Source organism: Apium graveolens, chromosome 10 (genome assembly GCF_009905375.1).
Source record: "Apium graveolens cultivar Ventura chromosome 10, ASM990537v1, whole genome shotgun sequence".
Lineage (NCBI taxonomy): Eukaryota > Viridiplantae > Streptophyta > Magnoliopsida > Apiales > Apiaceae > Apium > Apium graveolens.
The window spans coordinates 224859850-224881768 of record NC_133656.1 but is presented as its reverse complement, the minus strand read 5'-3'; positions in this window follow the sequence as shown (position 1 = coordinate 224881768).

Sequence of the window (21919 nt, the reverse complement as noted above, 5' to 3'; positions counted from 1 at the left end):
CTGTCAAAGCTATTCACTTTTATCGTTATCTGTTTCTGGCAAAAATAAGAATTTACAAAGCAAAAGTGAGCCAAAAATGCCCAGCAAGTATATAATTTGAGTTTAAAGCATTAATATCAAAAGAAAAAAACTTCCGGACAAAATCTTACAACACTTCTATTTATCTGAGTAAGTTGAGCGAATAAACGTTGGCTGTCACCAGCCTTTAACTAAAATCCAAAAATGCCAAGCGATTCCCCGATTCATCTCCTGAATTAGGGTTTTGTCCGGTTTTGGAACCATAAAACCATTCGAGAGAGAATGTCGTTAATGGCGATCAACAACAAATTAGACTGGAGACTAGTTCGTATCTATATTCTGCTGATCAGTTAAAATATAATGCAGATCTATATCTCAATAAATAGATCTAGTCGGATATCCAGGCACTACGACCCATCTCGAGGCACCAGTCATCCCGGTCCTCAGGGTTAAGACACACTTAATCCTCAAAACATCATCATTATCCAGCCCCTGGAGTATTTTGATGTCAAATTATTTTGAATTCAAAACATCCCAATTCAGGGTTCGCAAATAACCCGAAAGAATGGGTATTTGCTCACGAGAGCAATCGAATTACAGGAACAATAATGAAAGGAACGTGCATAATCAGAGTAATTGCAGTGAAATGTAAAATAGTTAACTATTCTGAACCTAGAATAGGAGCGAATATATATTTGCAGTATTTAAAAGAAAAATCAAGAATACTTGCAGTATTTAAAAGAAAAATCCAGAATACTTGCAGTATTTAAAAGAAAAATCTAGAATACTTGCAGTATTTAAAAGAAAAATCCAGAATACTTGCCTCAATAAGCTTTAATCGCTATTACTAGTTGACTTTAGTTCGACTTGAATGTTCGGCTTTATCGTCAAACTACTATTCCATTCTGGATTCGATCCTGACACTCAGGTTCTTCGATTGGAACTTCATTGATCCCAACGTCTAATCACTAGATCATTCCTAGTCCAACGTCACGTCTCGGGTCTTCCGACTAAGACCTACAGGGTTGAAATACCCTAATTCAGATAATCATCTCGCTTAACATAACACCACTATCCTATTCTACCCATACGATTTCATAATTCAACTTATATTTATATGTATTATTGAAATACACATAGCAATTATGGTTCACATCCTCGAAACTCGGTTCTGTATTAATTTTCGGAAAATACGTATACTTGATATTTTGAAAAACTGGTAATCGATTATTTATAAATTTTTATGTCTCAACCGTAATTAAGTTCGTATATTATAACTATATATATAGTTATTTGATGTCTCCGATAATTATAGGTTACGTTCCCGTATTTTTTCGGAATTAATTTCTTGAAAATCGGACAGCGTCTCCTTTATTTATCGGCCTACCCGTCGAACATCCCGATGTCAAATCCACAACAACAATTCAATCAAAACAACAACCAACCACCATTCGCAATCCCAATCACCGATACAATTCAGTTATTAATTATTATTTTTTTATTCATATTTTTTTATTTTTATTCGTAGGACTCAGATAAAAATCATCACCGTCCACCGTCGGCACGCTGAGGCTCATCGCCGACGGCGGTAAAATTCGCGGGTTCCCGTTTACAACGGGCGTCCAACACGAATCTCACCGATTAATTATAAAAATGTGCCACACGAATTTATTTTATTTTCACGAATATTAATCAAATAATTTTTCCTGCAAAATAATCAAAAGTTCGAATAAGAATTAACAGAACCAAGCAACACAACAACTGAACAACACAGGGCACAGCTTCCACGTGCCTCACGCGCCACTACACACATCACACACACACACACACAGTTCACACACACACACACAGTTCACACACACACACAGTAACCCACATACATCGCATAGATATACATACTTATTTATATATATGTATATATATGTGGACAACAGAAACCGGGATGGAGTTATCACCGGAAAACATAGCGGCCCGGAAAGGACAGACGGCGCCATTCGTCGGAAAGGAAGAAAACCGGAAGTGGGAAGAGAAACGAGCGAAGGAGATATACAGAGTGAGAGAAAAGAAATTAGAGAGATGTGAGAATTAAAGAGAGAGAGAGACGAATTCGAGGGATGTGAGAGAGAGGGAGGGATGGGAGCCGAGAGAGAAGAGAGATTTGGAAGAGGGGTGAGGTCGAATGAGGTGGGGGGGGGTGCAGGGGTAGATTTAGGATTTTATTTATTATTTTTTTTCTTTTCGTTATTATCCCGATTCGTACTGCCATTTACAGTTCCAATAGATTAATTTACGAGTAACACCTGCCCAAAATTTTTCAGAAGAAATCCAAAATTCCCGAGATAATTCAAACAAATTATCTTAAAATTTTTAAAGATTTAACATCATTTTTGAAGCTTTCTGGAATTGATTTTTACAATAAAATCAGAAAATCACTTAGAGATAAATAATGACTAAAATATTAATTTTTAAATTTTATAAACCCCTAAAAATAATAAATAAAATTTTAAAATAATAAAAATAATTTTAGAAACAATTTTAGCATTTTTAAGAATAAATATTCAATAAAATCACTAAAAAAATGAATAAAATTCATACAGCTCGATAATTAATTATAAAATTAATCTTCGCGTTCAACAAATCACAAACAATTAATATCACAACGACACATAGCTGACAGAACCATTACATATTTTATTTGTTTAATAATTCAATAATTATATGAACATTTCGGATCCGAAAATAGGTTACTTAGCCGCTATGTAACTGAAAAGACGATACAATTTTAATACCAAATTTAGATAATTATCAAAATAGAGCTTCCTATAAAATAATTTATACGAAAATAAGATAATAATGTCTCGTCTTTTGAGAGTATGGATTCTTATCGATATATAAAATGACTTGCGTATCGAAAATTTCACACCGGGACTCGTACAGGTCAAACCGTACCCCGGATCGAAAAAGTCAAAATACGGAAAGTGTTCGGAATTATCAAATTAGGTTAGGAAGGAGTTTTTTGAAGAGGTTCGGGTTATAAAAATGTAAAAACATTTGAAGTGGGACGATTTCTGATTCTAAAAATTAATTTTAAAATTATGTAAAATAATCATTATTAATTCTATAAATCCTTATAAAATCATGTGGTAATCCAAAAATTACCAGAAAAATACCGAAATTATCTACATTTAATTCTGGATAATTAAAAATTAAAATATCTTATTTTTATCAGATATAAACATCCAAATATTAATATCAATTATCAAATAATTCACCAAAATTCACATAAATCACATAATAATTATTTATTGATAAAAATAAATACATAATATTTCCTAGACGTTACATCCTTCCCCCCTTAAAAGGATTCTGTCCTCAGAATCATGCTAAGGAACATACACTGATATATTTCGAGTATCTTACTTAAAATTTCTCAAGACTTACTATTTCAACGGTCTCCTACCGTCATCAGATTTATCAGTTGCTCATGCAACCCCTAACTCAATCTTTTATTTCACATATTTGGAGCTAAATTACTCTTCATAGTCATACATACATGAATGCCTTATGGACTCGTTACACCTCTGACAACAAGACCTACTCATTCACAATCGTTCTATCTATCTTACTGTTTCAAAGGACTAACTTAATTTACACTAACCTTCTTTTCTTTCCAATTCTAATAGTTCCTGTTCATGAAATTTCTATTTTGACTGACTGTTCTACTCTACTTTTTATGTCTCTTTTTGTTCGGTTAAATTGACCTATGATCGTTTCCAATCGTATTCAAGAATCTTTAATCGGTCTCTTGCATTTTCTATTCGTCTGCATCCGATGTCCTGAACTCATGACGTCCGATACTTTGAAATGTTCTACATCTATTCAAAAGCTAAGAAGAAAAATCTCGGCAATTGCATTTACTCACCACTTGGTAGCATACTTCTATTTCTTTTCAATCACTATCAAGTAGATTCATCAAGCGGGAATCTGCTATTATCTTAAAGGAATTATTAATTTGGAACAGAATGAATCATAACTTTATTTAAAACCCGATCTCTTGGTACTAATACTCATTTTGTTGTCCTATCAAATTAGATATCAATACGAACTTTGATGCTCACAACGTTTCATACTGAAGTCAACATCAATCATCTGCATTAATACCACATTTGATATTCAACAACAAAGTAAGTATCAGCATAACCCAGATGACGGATCAACACCTATTCTTCAATTTCTAACTTTTCCAATTCTTTTAAACATTTCTCAACAATCTTAATGGTATTCATTCTTTTATTTTTATTTGAAACATCTATTCCTAAATGGACCTTTCCTGTTTGGTAGTTAACCACACACTGGAGCTCATTATCAATTATAACCAGAATTCATATCTTTGAAGCTGAAAAAACCGTGTACTAACCCCTTTGAGTTTTCACCGAAAACTCCATTTCAGCCAAATCTACTCGGTTTCTCATCCGAATTCCGCGAAATAAGGCTCGGTTTCAGTCGGTTAAACCTCCAGAATTTGGGGGGTGATCCTATTAAGGCTACCACTTGGTTGAAAGAAATAGAAATAGCGAGGATGTTATCAATAAATACAATCACACTATCCCAATACTCCTGGTACATTGTGTTCACTTAATCTTCAGACTTACAATTTCTGATAATCGAAGCGTAAATTCCTACCTCCTTTCTTTTTTTTTTCCATAATCGCTTTTGTGCACAGCGTAAAATATTCTTAATTTCATTATTCTTTCATTCCACATTTCTGAAGTTTTCCTTCACTTATTATTTCATCCCTATTAAGTTAGATGATACAGGGCTTTTGACACCAGCTTGACTCTGTGCAGTAACCGACGAGAAATTCTTACCTCATTCCCTGAGGTACCCTTGGTAAATCATTCGTTCGAACTCCCGGGACTTTATTTTAATTTTAAAGAATTCCGACATGAGATTCATTGCAATGTTCTTCTCTAGTAGTTCTCCATCAATACCTTTGTTTAATCATCCCTATTTACACGCATTTTTGGAACAAATTCCTATCTCCAACTATCGATGTTTCACCTCATTCTCATAATAGTTCTGGCACAACCGACGTTCCCAACTTGCATATTTTCTGGATTATTTTATAAAATTTCTTTATCATCCTTTTGATTCCACTTCGTGTCTTGATTAGTTCTTCATTCTCATTATTCATTATCTTTTTCATACATAACAAATTTCTTTTTCTTAGTAATATTACTCTGTTTATTATTGGATAGGTCATTTCTGAAGTTCACACTGGAATGAAGGATTTTATTTGTACTATTTAAATTCTTACTAACAGAGTTATCGAATTTCCTCGGTAGCTATTTCCTTAGCCTTGCTTGACGTATCACATATCGCGTGTTTAACTTCTCTTCATTGACCATCATCTCTTTTTCCTGAGTTCACATGCGGACTTCATCAATCTCCGTCTTTTATTGAGTGCTTGAATTTGCGAGCTTTCCATGATTCTACAACAACTTCCATTCAGTCGCCGTTCAAAAGAAGTGTACATTCAAATCTTTCATTAATTCGTCATTCGATATGGGTATACATTCAAGTTCTTCCTGAAACGCTATTGCAGATGATATAATCCCATTACTTCATTTTAAACCTTCAGTTCTTAAAATGTTCTTCCTACTAGCGTGTACCAGTAACTTCCTGTTCCTCTTATTCATCGAAAAGAGCATATTTTTCTGGATCAAACCTTGCACCTGATTACAGTAACATCACGCTAATTGAACTAAGCCTTCAATTTACGTTAACGCCATTACTTTTTCCAAATTTCTTATTGCTTTGATTTTGGAGCTGGAAATCATGTTAGAGCTTGACTCAATCTAATTGGAATCGATCTCCATTTAACTAACCATTAGTTGGTAAAGTTGATCAATTAGATCCTTTTACTGATCACTTAAACCAAATGCTGACTAGCTAATTGGAATCAAAGACCAATTATATAAAGTCAATTTGGTCATAACAACTTTCTCAAGAACCGAGGTCGCAATTATTTGGAATACTGACGAGAATGGCAATATACTTCTTTGTCCTTAACTATAGGGTAATTTCTGAAAATTTGGGCAGCACTTCCCCTACACCATTGACTACCAGTCGGACTCAAGCCGACACCATCACTCAACCAAATCATTCACAATTATATCCACCCACTTTCATCAACCAAAATCATCAATTCCCATAATTCACCTTTGATCAGCATCTGACTGGCATAACATATATCTTTTTAATTGGGATTGGGTCTGAAACCCACAATGACTAATATATCCATACCCTTCTCAGTCCATTCCAAATATTACGAATTTTTATTAATGAACTTAAGGTTTAATATCATGATTCATTTAATTTATTTCTGAACATGATTAATCAGTTTATCTTTTAATAACTGCGCATGGTCTTTATTATTACCGTCACAATCAATCGTTAGATCATTATTTCTTAAGAAGTTTCACATTCGAGTCACCATTTATTCATCTCCGCTTATGTTCTCGTATCAACTTTCGTCACTGACCCGGGTATGAGCATTAAATTCACCATCACTTATTTATGCAAGTTAGAGAATTTCACATCTTCTTGAAGAACACGTTTGAAGTTCGATTATATTTAAGATTTCTTTCCATCTTGAATTTTCATGACAATTGTCTTCCCACGATGATGGGATGTTTCACGTAGTAATTGCATGTTTGAGTCATTGTTCAGAATTCCCTTGATCTTCGATTGTCACCCCAACCCTCGCTTGTTTTGTCTGACGTACACAACTTTGCTTCCTTATTTTGCAACTAATTTATCCATTACGTTCACTAACGATTTTATTTTTCGTCGAAATCTTCTGATTTAAAGTGCATCACATTAGCGTACTCTACTGTACTGATGAGATCCTCATAACACGAACAACTGTCAGATTTGATGTCCTTGCCACGACCGCGTTGTCAATGTATCCATTCTTCTTTGCTCGCAAATGTCCCCCATTTATCGGCTTGCAATCATATTCTTCTTCGACACGTAATTCTACCTGTCGCACGAGACTATTCTATTTCTTTCGTAATCATCAGATAACGGACTCGATGCAAGAAGAGAGTTTATGAATATGATTTTGAATGAAAAGAAGGATAGGGAATAAAAATACAACAAACAGTTGGAAGAATATGTAAGTTAATAAATTGAAGGAATAAAAAAAATGAGTGAAGAATGAGACAACCATATTCGTACTCAAGATGACCAGTCTTTCATACTATATGGCATACAAAACATGATTAGGTGGCGTCCCACCCGACTCTTCGTCATTTCGACAAAGCGTCATACCACAACACTGTTGTCTCAATCAGGAATCAAGAAATTGGAGAAGAGAGACAATTCAGAAGGAATATAAGAAATTTTCTTTCGTTTTCGCCTCATATAATTTATCAACAGAAGAAGCTCATACGTATTCAAGAATCCAGAAGAACATATGCTATCGTATTTGAAAAAGAATAACATTGTAGATCACCATTGGTCACCGTCCACGCTCCATTTACGTATGCCTCTAGGGACCATTCGGATGAGAGATTCACCGTTTAGGTCACATTATAACTTCGGAATGTCTTCTGGGCATGCCTCCATATCCAAAGCTTTAACAATTCGATCATATCGCGTCCTTATAAAATTTACAATCATTGCTTCCAGTCGCATTTAAGAATCAAGAAAAACGTATACTATCGTATTAGAAGAAAGGATGTCAGTGTCGATCACCTTCCATGCTTCGCCTACATCTGCCTTCAGGATCGTTCGGATACAGGTTCACGATTTAGGTTAGCTCATTGCTTCGAAATGATGCCTGGAAATACCTTCACACCAAATGCTTCAATAATTTGATCTTAATCGCGTCGTTCCGAAATTTAAAATCATGACTTCAGATTTCATCTATGTCGTGTAAAATATCCATCGACTACGCAACACCTCAATTCCGTCGATAAAATATGATTCCTCTTCCACCATCTAGAAGATTCTACCATTTCCTTCAATCATCATTCTTCCATTCGAATCACGAATTTGGTTAAATTTTAATAATTTTATAAATTGGGTAAATAATATGTTGATTCAATTATTTATTTTATTAAACAACGTTTACTTTTATTTTTTCACAGAAAACTTTAAACCTTCTCCCTGCGGGTGGGTCTACTTGGCCTTTCGAATAACAACACTGAGTCTAATTCCATTCTTCTTTTTAGATCATTTTCTGTTTATAATAACAAGAACATAAATAGTAATTTGACAACCAATTTGTAAAACTCATTTCATGCAAAAATCTTCTGAAAGTTGATTAAGAAAATCTTTTCCGAAATCTCATTTTAAAGTTTTGGAAATGAAATATTTTATCGTCATTACTATATACATTACATGCTATTTTTATGGTTTACCAATAAAATGTCTAATTAAAAGAATGCCCATATAAGGTCTCTCCACTTTGGTACTTCTTCCATTTTTCCTTGGATTATACATGCACTTATTAGCCGACGAAACTCCATTCACCGTTATATGCCATTTTATTCCTAACTCGGACCCAACGCTGACGTCTGCCATTGTCTTTCAAATTCTTGTCATCGTCCTTGACGTTATGCTTACAACCACACACGCGATTCGATGTTCTGTCTGTAGATAGGGTCGCATCTTCTTGTTAATCTTACCTATATCTAGAAAGGTAGATATCATTCCTCGCTCAGCGTCCGGTATGTGATAAAAATCTTCATGCGACGATGATGCCTTCGAAATATGCAACGTTGGTGCTTCATCAGCTTCCATCAACTGGTTGCCTCCGGCGTGAAGCTCATCCTACTACCTAATTCTAAGTTAGATCATACCAAAATTCACCTAACATGCCTTTCACAAGTTCTCACAGGAATCAATCGCATTTTTATCAAAACCGCATGAACAGTTGGGTAACATACCCAATCTTCGTCGATCTGTCGATCCTTCATTACTGTAGGATCTAAGAATTCAATATACCTATAGCGTTGCGACATTCGCCTTACACTTTCTCAGCAATCCTATCTTACCAACTCCAGACCAGATCTGCTAACCCTAATTCGCACTCAACTCAACTTAACCTGAGTATGCCTAGGGTTTTTCCTATCCTGTACGACCTATCATTCCTATCTTACTATCACCTATTCTTATTTCAGTGACCAATAGCCTGCAGCTCTGATGCTAACTTGTAACAACCCAAATCCGGGGTCAAGATTTGGTGTCACGAAAACAATTTTTACATAAAACAAAAGAATATTCAATTGACCCCTTGAATCCGGATCGTTTACAGGTTATGGTATGAAACAAGAATCTAACCCTTTACACCTCACAATAACTAAAATACAAGTGTAGATACCTTTGGACTAATGCTCTTGTTGCATTCTTCTAACACCTTCAACCTCTCGCAGCGGAACTTTCTCAAAGTTTTGCTGTCTGTCAAAGCTATTCACTTTTATCGTTATCTGTTTCTGGCAAAAATAAGAATTTACAAAGCAAGAGTGAGCCAAATATGCCCAGCAAGTATATAATTTGAGTTTAAAGCATTAATATCAAAAGAAAAAAACTTCCGGACAAAATCTTAAAACACTTCTATTTATCTGAGTAAGTTGAGCGAATAAACGTTGGCTGTCACCAGCCTTTAACTCAAATCCAAAAATTCCAAGCGATTCCCCGATTCATCTCATGAATTAGGGTTTTGTCCAGTTTTGGAACCATAAAACCATTCGAGAGAGAATGTCGTTAATGGCGATCAACAACAAATTAGACTGGAGACTAGTTCGCATCTATATTCTGCTGATCAGTCAGAATATAATGCAGATCTATATCTCAATAAATAGATCTAGTCGGATATCCAGGCACTACGGCCCATCTCGAGGCACCAGTCATCCCGGTCCTCAGGGTTAAGACACACTTAATCCTCAAAACATCATCATTATCCAGCCCCTGGAGTATTTTGATGTCAAATTATTTTGAATTCAAAACATCCCAATTCAGGGTTCGCAAATAACCCGAAAGAATGGGTATTTGCTCACGAGAGCAATCGAATTACAGGAACAATAATGAAAGGAACGTGCATAATCAGAGTAATTGCAGCGAAATGTAAAACAATTAACTATTCTGAACTTAGAATATGAGCGAATATATATTTGCAGTATTTAAAAGAAAAATCAAGAATACTTGCAGTATTTAAAAGAAAAATCCAGAATACTTGCAGTATTTAAAAGAAAAATCCAGAATACTTGCAGTATTTAAAAGAAAAATCCAGAATACTTGCCTCAATAAGCTTTAATCGCTATTACTAGTTGACTTTGGTTCGACTTGAACGTTCGGCTTTATCGTCAAACTACTATTCCATTCTGGATTCGATCCTGACACTCAGGTTCTTCGATTGGAACTTCATTGATCCCAACGTCTAATCACTAGATCATTCCTAGTCCAATGTCACGTCTCGGGTCTTCCGACTAAGACCTACAGGGTTGAAATACCCTAATTCAGATAATCATCTCGCTTAACATAACACCACTATCCTATTCTACCCATACGATTTCATAATTCAACTTATATTTATATGTATTATTGAAATACACATAGCAATTATGGTTCACATCCTCGAAACTCGGTTCTGTATTAATTTTCGGAAAATACGTATACTTGTTATTTTGAAAAACTGGTAATCGATTATTTATAAATTTTTATGTCTCAACCGTAATTAAGTTCGTATATTTTAACTATATATAGTTATTTGATGTCTCCGATAATTATAGGTTACGTTCCCGTATTTTTTCGGAATTAATTTCTTGAAAATCGGGCAGCGTCTCCTTTATTTATCGGCCTACCCGTCGAACATCCCGATGTCAAATCCACAACAACAATTCAATCAAAACAACAACCAACCACCATTCGCAATCCCAATCACCGATACAATTCAGTTATTAATTATTATTTTTTTATTCGCATTTTTATATTTTCATTCGTAGGACTCAGATAAAAATCATCACCATCCACCGTCGGCTCGCTGAGGCTCATCGCCGACGGCGGTAAAATTCGCGGGTTCCCGTTTACAGCGGGCGTCCAACATGAATCTCACCGATTAATTATAAAAATGTGCCGCAAGAATTTATTTGATTTTCACGAATATTAGTCAAATAATTTTTCCTGCAAAATAATCAAAAGTTCGAATAAGAATTAACAGAACCAAGCAACACAGCAACTGAACAACACAGGGCACGGCTTCCACGCGCCTCACGCGCCACTACACACATCGCACACACGCACACATAGTTCACACACATACACACAGTTCACACACACACACAGTAACCCACTCACATCGCACAGATATACACACTTATTTATATATATGAATATATATATATGGACAACAGAAACCAGGATGGAGTTATCACCGGAAAACATAGCGGCCCGGAAAGGACAGGCGGCGCCATTCGCCGGAAAGGAAGAAAACCGGAAGTGGGAAGAGAAACGAGCGAAGGAGATATACAGAGTGAGAGAAAAGAAATTAGAGAGATGTAAGAATTAAAGAGAAAGAGAGAGAGAGACGAATTCGAGGGATGTGAGGGAGAGGGAGGGATGGGAGCCGAGAGAGAAGAGAGATTTGGAAGAGGGGTGAGGTCAAATGAGGTGGGGGGGGTTGGGGGGTAGATTTATGATTTTATTTATTATTTTTTTTCTTTTCATTATTATCCCGATTCGTACTGCCATTTACGGTTCCAATAGATTAATTTATGAGTAACACCTGCCCAAAATTTGTCAGAACAAATTCAAAATTCCCGAGATAATTCAAACTAATTATCGTAAAATTTTTAAAGTTTTAACATCATTTTCGAAGAATTCTGGAATTGATTTTTACAATAAAATCAGAAAATCACTTAGAGATAAATAATGACTAAAATATTGATTTTTAAATTTTATAAACCCCTAAAAATAATAAATAAAATTGTAAAACAATAAAAATAATTTTAAAAACAATTTTAGCATTTTTAAGAATAAATATTCAATAAAATCACTAAAAAAATGAATTAAATTCATACAGCTCGATAATTAATTATAAAATTAATCTTCACGTTCAACAAATCACAAACAATTAATATCACAACGACACATAGCTGACAGAACCATTACATATTTTATTTGTTTAATAATTCAATAATTATATGAACATTTCGGATTCGAAAATAGGTTACTTAGCCGCTAAGTAACTGAAAAGACGATACAATTTTAATACTAAATTTAGATAATTATCAAAACAGAGCTTCCTTTAAAATAATTTATACGAAAATAAGATAATAATGTCTCGTCTTTTGAGAGTATGGATTCTTATCGATATATAAAATGATTTGTGTATCGAAAATTTTACACCGGGACTCGTACAGGTCAAACCGTACGCCGGATTAAAAAAGTCAAAACACGGAAAGTGTTCAGAATTATCAAATTAGGTTAGAAAGGGGTTTTCAGAAGAGGTTCGGGTTGTAAAAATGTAAAAACGATTGAAGTGGGACGATTTCTGATTCTAAAAATTAATTTTATAATTATGTAAAATAATCATTATTAATTCTATAAATCCTTATAAAATCATGTGGTAATCCAAAAATTACCAGAAAAATACCCAAATTATTTACATTTAATTATGGATAATTAAAAATTAAAATATCTTATTTTTATCAGAAATAAACATCCAAATATTAATATCAATTATCAAATAATTCACCAAAATTCACATAATAATTATTTATTGATAAAAATAAATACATAATATTTCCCAGACGTTACAGACAGCAAAAATGGTATTTTTTGTTATGCTTCACTTTTTTCTTCAACATATTGGTAATTTCTGCCCTGATTCTATATTTGTAGGTAAAAATATTTCAGAGATGCCAGCACTAAATGAGTCGCTTCGTGATTTGCTTGACAGCATACAAGTACCAAAATAATACTATCTATTTTACTTTTTAAGTTAATATATCTGTCTGGAAAGTCCTGAATATGTGTATATGCATGTACAATGTTTGAGATGAATGACAGTAAAAGTCTTTCCTGTGAAATCATGTATGTTAATTATGTATCCCTCTATGACTTGGCTTTCACCTCTTTATCATTTTTTTAAAGTTTGAAATCGATTATGCCTATTTAGGAACCTTATTATACCACCATTATGAAGTAAAGATGTTAGATATATTTGTGATATCATGTCTAATATGATTGGTGTTTAGTTTTTCAGATCTTACTTAACAGGACAAATCAGTACTTAACTGGAAATCAGTACTTATACTGAAGTCAGGACTTAAGATATCAGAACTTAAGTTGTCAGAACTTAAGTTATCAGGAGATATTTATCAGGAGATATTTATCAGAAGATAATATCAGGACTTAAGGAGACGTTCAGATAAGGAAGGCGGCTGTTTGAAAGGAAAGAAGATCAAGACAAACATAAGAAGAGATATGCATGGAGAAGAATTCTATGAAGAATAAAATAATTGGAAGAAAAGATAACTAGTTGATATATATTAGGAAGCAGAATTATATTCGATATCAATTAGAAGATTATCTTGTAACTGTGTAGTATATAAACACAGACATAGGGTTTACACTATATGTGTTATTTTAATCGAGTTTGTTATTTATTGTAACCCTAGCAGCTCTCGTGATAATTTGTTCATCACTGAGAGAGAACAGTTCTTTGTAATAGAGTTTATTGTGTTGAATAAAATCTGTTTTCTGTTACTTGAGTTCTTATATTCGATTTGATTGTAGTGAACACTGTATTCAACCCCCTTCTACAGTGTGTGTGACCTAACAAGTGGTACAGAGCAATATGTTAACATACATACAGTAAAGATCCAAAAACAATCATGTCTGAAGAAGCACAAACTTTAACCAAGCCCACCAAAACTGAAGAAACTCCGAAGACTCAAATCCATAATCGAGATAAGACTATAAGGGTTCCCATACTGAAACCTTCTGAGTATCCCATATGGAAGGTGATGATGTCTATGTTTCTGGAAGCTACAGATCCAGAATACCTTGACAGAATTAATGAAGGACCACATAATCCAACCAAGCTCTCTGTTATAGTTGCAGATCAGCCAGCACAGACTGTACCAAAGGAGAAAAGTGAATATACAGCTGAAGATATCTCATCTATTACAAAGGATGCAAAGGTAAGACATTTGCTGCACAGTGCCATTGATAATGTAATGTCAAACAGGGTAATTAACTGCAAGACTGCAAAGGAGATATGGGATGCCTTGGAGACAAGATGCCAGAGAACTGATTCAATTAAGAAGAACGGGAGGACTATACTCACTCAAGAGTATGAGCACTTTGACTCAAAACCTGATGAGTCATTAACTGGTTTATATGACAGATTTTTCAAACTCTTGAATGATCTGTCACTGGTGGATAAGGAATATGATCTTGAAGATACTAATCTCAAATTCCTTTTAGCTCTTCCTGAAAGTTGGGATTTGAAGGCCACAACTATAAGAGACAACTATGCTCTTGATGAAACTACTCTTGATGAAATTTATGGTATGCTCAAGACTCATGAACTTGAGATGGATCAAAGAAGCAAGAGGCATGGGAGAAAGTCAAGGACAGTTGCTCTTAAGGCTGAGGAGGAATCCCCTAAAGTGGTTGTCTCAAAGAAAGGCAAAGGAAAGGCTCTCATCACAAAGTCTGATACTGAGTCATCAAGTCCTGATAGTGATGAGGATTCAGAAACTGAAAGTCTATCTGAGATAGATCCTGATGAAGAGATGATGAATCTGTGTGCTCTTATGGTGAAAGGAATCATAAAGATTGCATACAGGAAATTCAGAAGGGGAAATATGTTTTCCAGGAAAGGAGCAAGTTCTGATAAGAAGGGTTTAAGAAAATCTGAAGGCAAGGGAGGAAAGTCTGACGGAGGAGATTACTCAAATGTCAAATGCTATAACTGTGGTGAGAAAGGCCAAATATCTCCTGATTTCAAGAAAGTGAAGAGTGACAAAAGCAAGGCTCTTGTCACAAAGAAGAAAAGCTGGACAGACACTTCAGATTCTAAAAATGAGGTGAACTATGCCTTGATGGCAAATGCTGATAGTAGTTCTGAAGCTACTGAGTTAAAGGTACCTCAAACAACTTATGCTTTTCATACTGATGATATTACTGAGTTGAGAAGATATCTTAAAACCGTGTTCATTAGTTATAGAGATCAAACTTTAACATGTGAAAGATTAACTTCTGAAAATCTTGCTTATAAAAAGAGGAATGATTATTTAGAAAAAGAGTTAGTTATGTTCCATCAAACTCAGAAAGATAGAGATGATGCTTTCAATGTTAGAGATGAAGTGCTTAAAATGAATGAATCTCTAAAAACTGAGTTAGAAAAGGAAAGAGAGATTATCAAGACTTGGACTAACTCTGGCAGAACAACTCAGAATTTGTTATAGTGGAAACTGGAAAGAGGGCTTAGGTTATGGAGATGATAAGAATAATAAAGGAACTGTAGAGATTGAGCCTATAGTTGTTAAACAAAAGCCAAAGGCAAATCCTGTTAAGTTTGTAGCTGTAAAGTCTGATATTGATAAATCAGAAGTGAAAGAGAAATTAACTTCTGACAAACCAAAACATGATAAGCCAACTGAAGTTAACATAGGCTTAATGACAAAGAAGCAGCTTAAGCATAAGCTGAAAGATGTTAAGAATATAAACAAGGTAAAGCCACCTAGGAAAAATAGGAATGGAAAGGAAGGTGTGAATAAAAGCAATGATTATAAGCCTGTTCCTAATGCTCTTAGAAAGAAATATTATAACTGTGGAAATTCTAACCATCTGGCTTCTTTTTGCAGAAAGAATAAGAACATAAACTCCTTACCTTCAAAATCAGGAGTTAAGAGTCAGTCTGTTAGATATAGGCCACAAAATCCTTGTTTTCATTGTGGTAGTTTATGGCATTCCATTTATACTTGTAAGTAATATCATAGTTTGTACTATGATTATTATCAAATAAAACCTTCTTTAAAGAAAGTTAGCATTATTCCTACTAGTGTAAGTTCTGATGCAAAGTCTGATATTGTAAATCCTGATAAGAAAACTGTTAACATAAACTCTGATGCTAAATCCGTTGCAAATGTTAACAAACTTAATAAGGCCAAAGGATCCAAGCAAGTCCTGCTATCAGACTTTGTGGAGAAAGCTGGCCCGGGTGTTTCTTATGGAGATGGCAACATGGGAAAAACTCTGGGATATGGCAATATCAATCTTGGGAATGTCATCATTGAAAAAGTAGCTCTAGTCTCAGGACTTAAACATAATTTGCTGAGTGTTAGTCAAATCTGTGACAGAGGTTATCATGTGGATTTCTTTAAAGAACACTGTGAAGTTGTAAGCAAATCTATAGGCAAAATTGTTCTAAAAGGATACAGGCATGGTAACATTTATGAAGCCAAGCTTTCAACAAGTACTGATGGTTCTGCAATCTGTCTGTTAAGTAGAGCATCAATTGAAGAAAGATGGAATTGACACAAGAAACTCTCTCATTTAAATTTCAACAATATAAATGAACTAGTCAAGAAAGATCTTGTGAGAGGACTGCCAAAATCAGTATTTGCTCCTGATGGCCTTTGTGATTCATGTCAAAAGGTAAAATAAAGAAAATCTTCATTCAACAGCAAGACTGAATCTTCAATTCTTGAGCCTTATCACCTACTACATGTTGATCTATTTGGTCCAGTGAATGTCATATCTATTGCAAAGAAGAAATATGATATGGTCATAGTGGATGAGTTCACCAGATACACATGGGTGTATTTCTTGCACACAAAAAGTGAAACTGCATCTATCTTGATTGATCATGTCAAACAACTGTATAATTTGGTCAAAGACTCTGTGAAAATCATAATAAGTGATAATGGCACTGAGTTCAAGAATTTGATCATGGAAGAGTTCTACAAAGATCATGTAATAAAGCAGGAATTCTCTGCTCCTGGAACTCCACAGCAAAATGGAGTTGTTGAAAGAAAGAATAGAACTCTTATTGAAGCTGCACGAACTATGCTTGATGAAGCAAAGTTACCAACCTATTTTTGGGATGAAGCTGTGCAGGCTGCTTGTTTTACTCAGAATGCAACACTTATCAACAAGCATGGAAAGACACCATATGAGATGGTGAAGAAAAAGAAGCCAAATCTGAAGTATTTTCATGTATTTGGATGCAAGTGTTTTGTTCTTAAGACTCATGCTGAACAACTATCCAAATTTGATCTAAAAGCTGATGAAGGAATTTTTGTTGGATATCCACTTTCCACAAAAGCCTTCAGAGTCTACAATTTAAGAACAAGGGTTGTCATAGAATCTATCAAGGTCTCTTTTGATGATAAGAAGATTACTGGACTTGAAGATTTTAATAATCATGAACAACTGAGATTTGAGAATGAAGTTTTAAATTCTAATTCTGTAAATCCTGACAGTCTAAATCCTGACAGTTTAAATCCTGATACTGCAAACTCTGATGGGTTAAACTCCGATGTTATTGAAACTGTGGTGACTATACCAAAGGAAAATGCACCTGTGCAGGGGGGGCATATTGAAGATCCAACCACATCTCAAGAAGCATCAGAACCAAGAACATGCTCTTCAAGTTCTGATTCGTCAAGGTCTAATAGGGCAAGTTTTGATAATTTAGGAAACTCAAATTCTGATTCATCAAGTTCTGATGGGTCAAGTTCTGATAATTCTGGAAACTCAAATTCTGAAGGATCCAACTCAGAGAGCATAATTTCAGGGGGAGCATCAGAAAATGTTGATGGAGACAACATGAATCATGGGGGAGCATCCAGTTCTAGAAATAATCTTCCATCTACAAGAAAGTGGACTAAAGCACATACACCTGACTTCATAATTGGAGATCCTGAAGCAGGTATAAGAACTAGAATAGCAACATCAAATGAATGTCTCTATCACTCTTTTCTTTCTCAGACTGAACCAAAGAAAGTGGAAGAAGCTCTTCAAGATGCTGATTGGGTGCAAGCAATGCAAGAAGAGTTAAATGAATTTGAAAGAAATAGAGTCTGGACCCTAGTGCCAAGACCAAAGAACAAATCAGTTGTTGGTATAAAGTGGGTGTTCAGAAATAAAACTGATAGTGATGGCATAATTACAAGGAATAAAGCAAGGCCGGTTGCAAAAGGATGTTCTCAATATGAGGGAATTGATTATGATGAAACATTTGCACCAGTTGCTAGATTGGAAGCCATAAGGATATTTTTGGCTTATGCTGCTCACAAAAAGTTTACAGTCTTTCAAATGGATATAAAAAGTGCTTTTCTTAATGGAGAATTAGAAGAAGAAGTATATGTTGAACAACCTCCAGATTTTGTAGATTCAAAATTTCCTCATCATGTCTACAGACTTGATAAATCACTTTATGGCCTTATGCAAGCTCCAAGAGTATGGTATGAGACACTAGCTCAGTTTCTTCTGGAAAGTGGATTTAACAGAGGGACTATTGACAAAATATTGTTTTATCTCAACCATGGAAAAGACTTACTTTTGGTGCAGATATATGTTGATGATATCATTTTTGGTTCCACAAATGACAGACTTTGTAAACGGTTTGCCAAGTTAATGCAGTCAAGATATCAAATGAGTATGATGGGAGAACTTAGCTATTTTCTGGGCCTTCAAGTCAATCAGAATGAAGAAAGAACTTTTATTTGTCAATCTAAGTACACCAGAAATTTGTTAAAGAAATTTAGAATGCAAGACTGTTCAAGTGCATCCACTCCAATGGCCACTGCAACAAAATTGGATAAGGATACTGGTACATCAGTAGATATTAATGATTACAGAGATATGATTGGATCACTACTCTATCTAACTGCAAGTAGACCTGATATTATGTATGCCACCTGTCTTTGTGCAAGATTTCAAGCAGATCCAAGAGAACCTCACTTAACAGCTGTAAAAAGAATTTTCAAGTACCTTAAGGGTACAGCTGATCTAGGATTGTGGTATCCTAGGGAATCAGACTTTTAGCTAATAGGTTACTATGATGCAGATTTTGCAGGATGCAAAATTGACAGGAAAAGCACAAGTAGAAGCAGCCAATTTCTTGGAGGCAGATTGGTTTCTTGGTTTAGCAAGAAATAAAAGTCAATTTCCACATCAACTGCAGAAGCAGAATACATTGCTGCAGGAAGCTGTTGTGCACAGATTCTTTGGATGAAGAATCAGTTACTGGATTATGGGTTAACATATTCTAAAATCCCTATTTACTGTGATAATCAAAGTGTTATTGCTATGACAGGTAATCCAGTTCAACACTCAATGACAAAGCACATCAGCATTAGGTACTACTTCATAAGGGAGCATGTGATGGAAGGTACAGTGGAATTGCATTTTGTTCCAACAGATCAACAACTAGCAGATATCTTCACAAAACCACTATGTGAAGCTACTTTTACAAGATTGGTAAATGAACTTGGAATGGTTTCAGGTTCTTTCTCTAAATCTGCTTAGTTTATGTTCTGATACATCAGACTTTATGATCAGTATTTACATAAATTACTATCTTTGTGTATTCTGTGCTTAAATTGAAATTTTCTAAGTGCAGATTGTTGTCTGATGTGAATTTCTAAACTCTGATAGTGATATGAATATTTCTGTGACTATTCAATCCAATGAGGATAACTGTGCTAGATGCTGACCTAGTAGTCTTGAAAATACTAAAGATCCCATGTTTGAAGTAATTGTTTATGTGGATATCTTTTAACACAAGCAAATTCTGATATTGAGCTTGGTTAGGTTTACTTTGTGTATCTTATTACTAAGTCAAAAACTAGAATGGTGCTTCTTATCTGTTAAGTTCTGATGTTGATAAATCTTATGGATGTACTAAGTGTTGATAAACATCACTTATCAAAAGAAAAAGAAAAAGAAAAGAAATATTAATCAGGTACTCCTTTGAGATCTAGAGAAAAATACATGTGGAAGGGAAGACCCAAGTGCATTGCTGGAATTAAGTAATATGCATTAGAAAAGCAAAATAAATTTTCTTGGTGACTTTTCACATTCTCTGATTACTGGAGAAATACTCTGATAATAACATAAATTCTGATAAGCAGTTGTTACTCACTTACACTGAGAAGCCACTGTAAAAAGGAATTTCAAAAGATGCATAAAATGAGCACAAAACAGTTGAGATGGACTCATGCATGAACTCATTCTATTGTAGACTTCAGAATAATGACAGATTTTGAGCAAAGCTCTTAGTTATGCCTTATTTCTAAGATGTACTGAAGTGAATCAGACTTTACTCTTTGTCTGATATTTAGCTTAATGCACACACTTACACTCCATATGAATGATGAAAATTACTGTGGTGATCAATGTTGTTATTAGATGAACAGTTTAAGTGTCAGTTGCATAAATTCTGAGGACAAGTTCTGATGATTAAGTTATGATGTGCTCATATCAGTATTTATGTGAAGAATTACAGAAATAAACATTCACTTCTCGAGTGAAGGAGCCATATTCTGATGACTTTTAAAATCCTGATAATAATCAAGTTCTGATGTTGATGTGGCAATATTTATTTACTTGGTTTATTTTTGGTCATTACTTGAACGGTCTTATTTTTACAGAATATTGGTTTATGTGAGATAAAGCAGTAATAATCATTTGTTTAGTGGGAACATTTTTTTAAAAAAAACTGAACGTGCAATGTAATTATTACTTATTTACCGTGCCCATTAACTTTTGCCTTAACTGCTGCATGGCTGACAGGTGTAAAGGTCTGTTCCACTACTCATTAACTGTTGTCACGTGGGGTGTCTAAGTAAAAGAGATAAAAGATTTTCAAATCTTTTATTTTCATTTTTATTCTACTCACTCTCTCTCTTTTCTTATTCTCTCTCACATTTTCTGACGGTTCTCTTTACAGACATTTTCTCAAACACCTTTCAGGCAAACAAATTTCTCACTTATTTCTGATGGCGCCCAAGGATTTAATTGTTGATGGAGCCAAGTTTGTACCAAATAACTATGCTGCAATCCTGAACAAGGCTGAAGCTCCATCAGGTATGCACTTTGTGCAAGATTTTTTAGCCAATAGTGAGATTGGGTATGCTTTGACCCAACCTCAAACTATTTCAAGCCAACAAATGCTGACATTTTGGCGAACTGGGCTTTTTGATGATGGTGGTGTTGCTGGTACTCCAAGCATTGTTTTCACATCAGGAGATGTCGAGCATGTGGTTACTCCTTGAGCAGTTCGTAAAGCTCTCCGCTTACCTGAAGGTTGTACATTCTCAACAGTGGAGGATCCTGTTTTACAGCAGCTTATGGCCAGACTGGGCTATGAGAAAGGTTTGGGAAAGCTGGGTCAACTGAAAAGATCAAATATCAGAAAGGAATGGAGCTTTTTCTTTGATTGTATCACTAAGGCATTCGCCAATAAATGCAAGTGTTGTGCTAGGTTTCATAGGGGATAGGATGACAGAAGATCGGAATGTAGTATATTTTTCTAGATTCTGTCAGCTTATATATAGTTTCTGTTGTGATGATGAACCCCAACTAGCCAGTAGTTTAATTTCACCCTTTAAGCTTGCAAAAAGGGCTTTTAATGATTTGTTAAATGCTGACAATAAGAAACAAGTGCTGAGACCCTTACAGATTCCTCAGTCAGTAAAACAGATCTTGGTAAATGCTGATCCACAAACATACACATCTGTTTATCCTGATGTTCAACCCACCAACACATCACAGCCAACACAACAACCATCAGAATATACCATCTCTGAACAACCTCAAACATCTCAACCTCAACCTTCAGCACATCCAGTGAAGCCTTCATCTTCCAAACCCA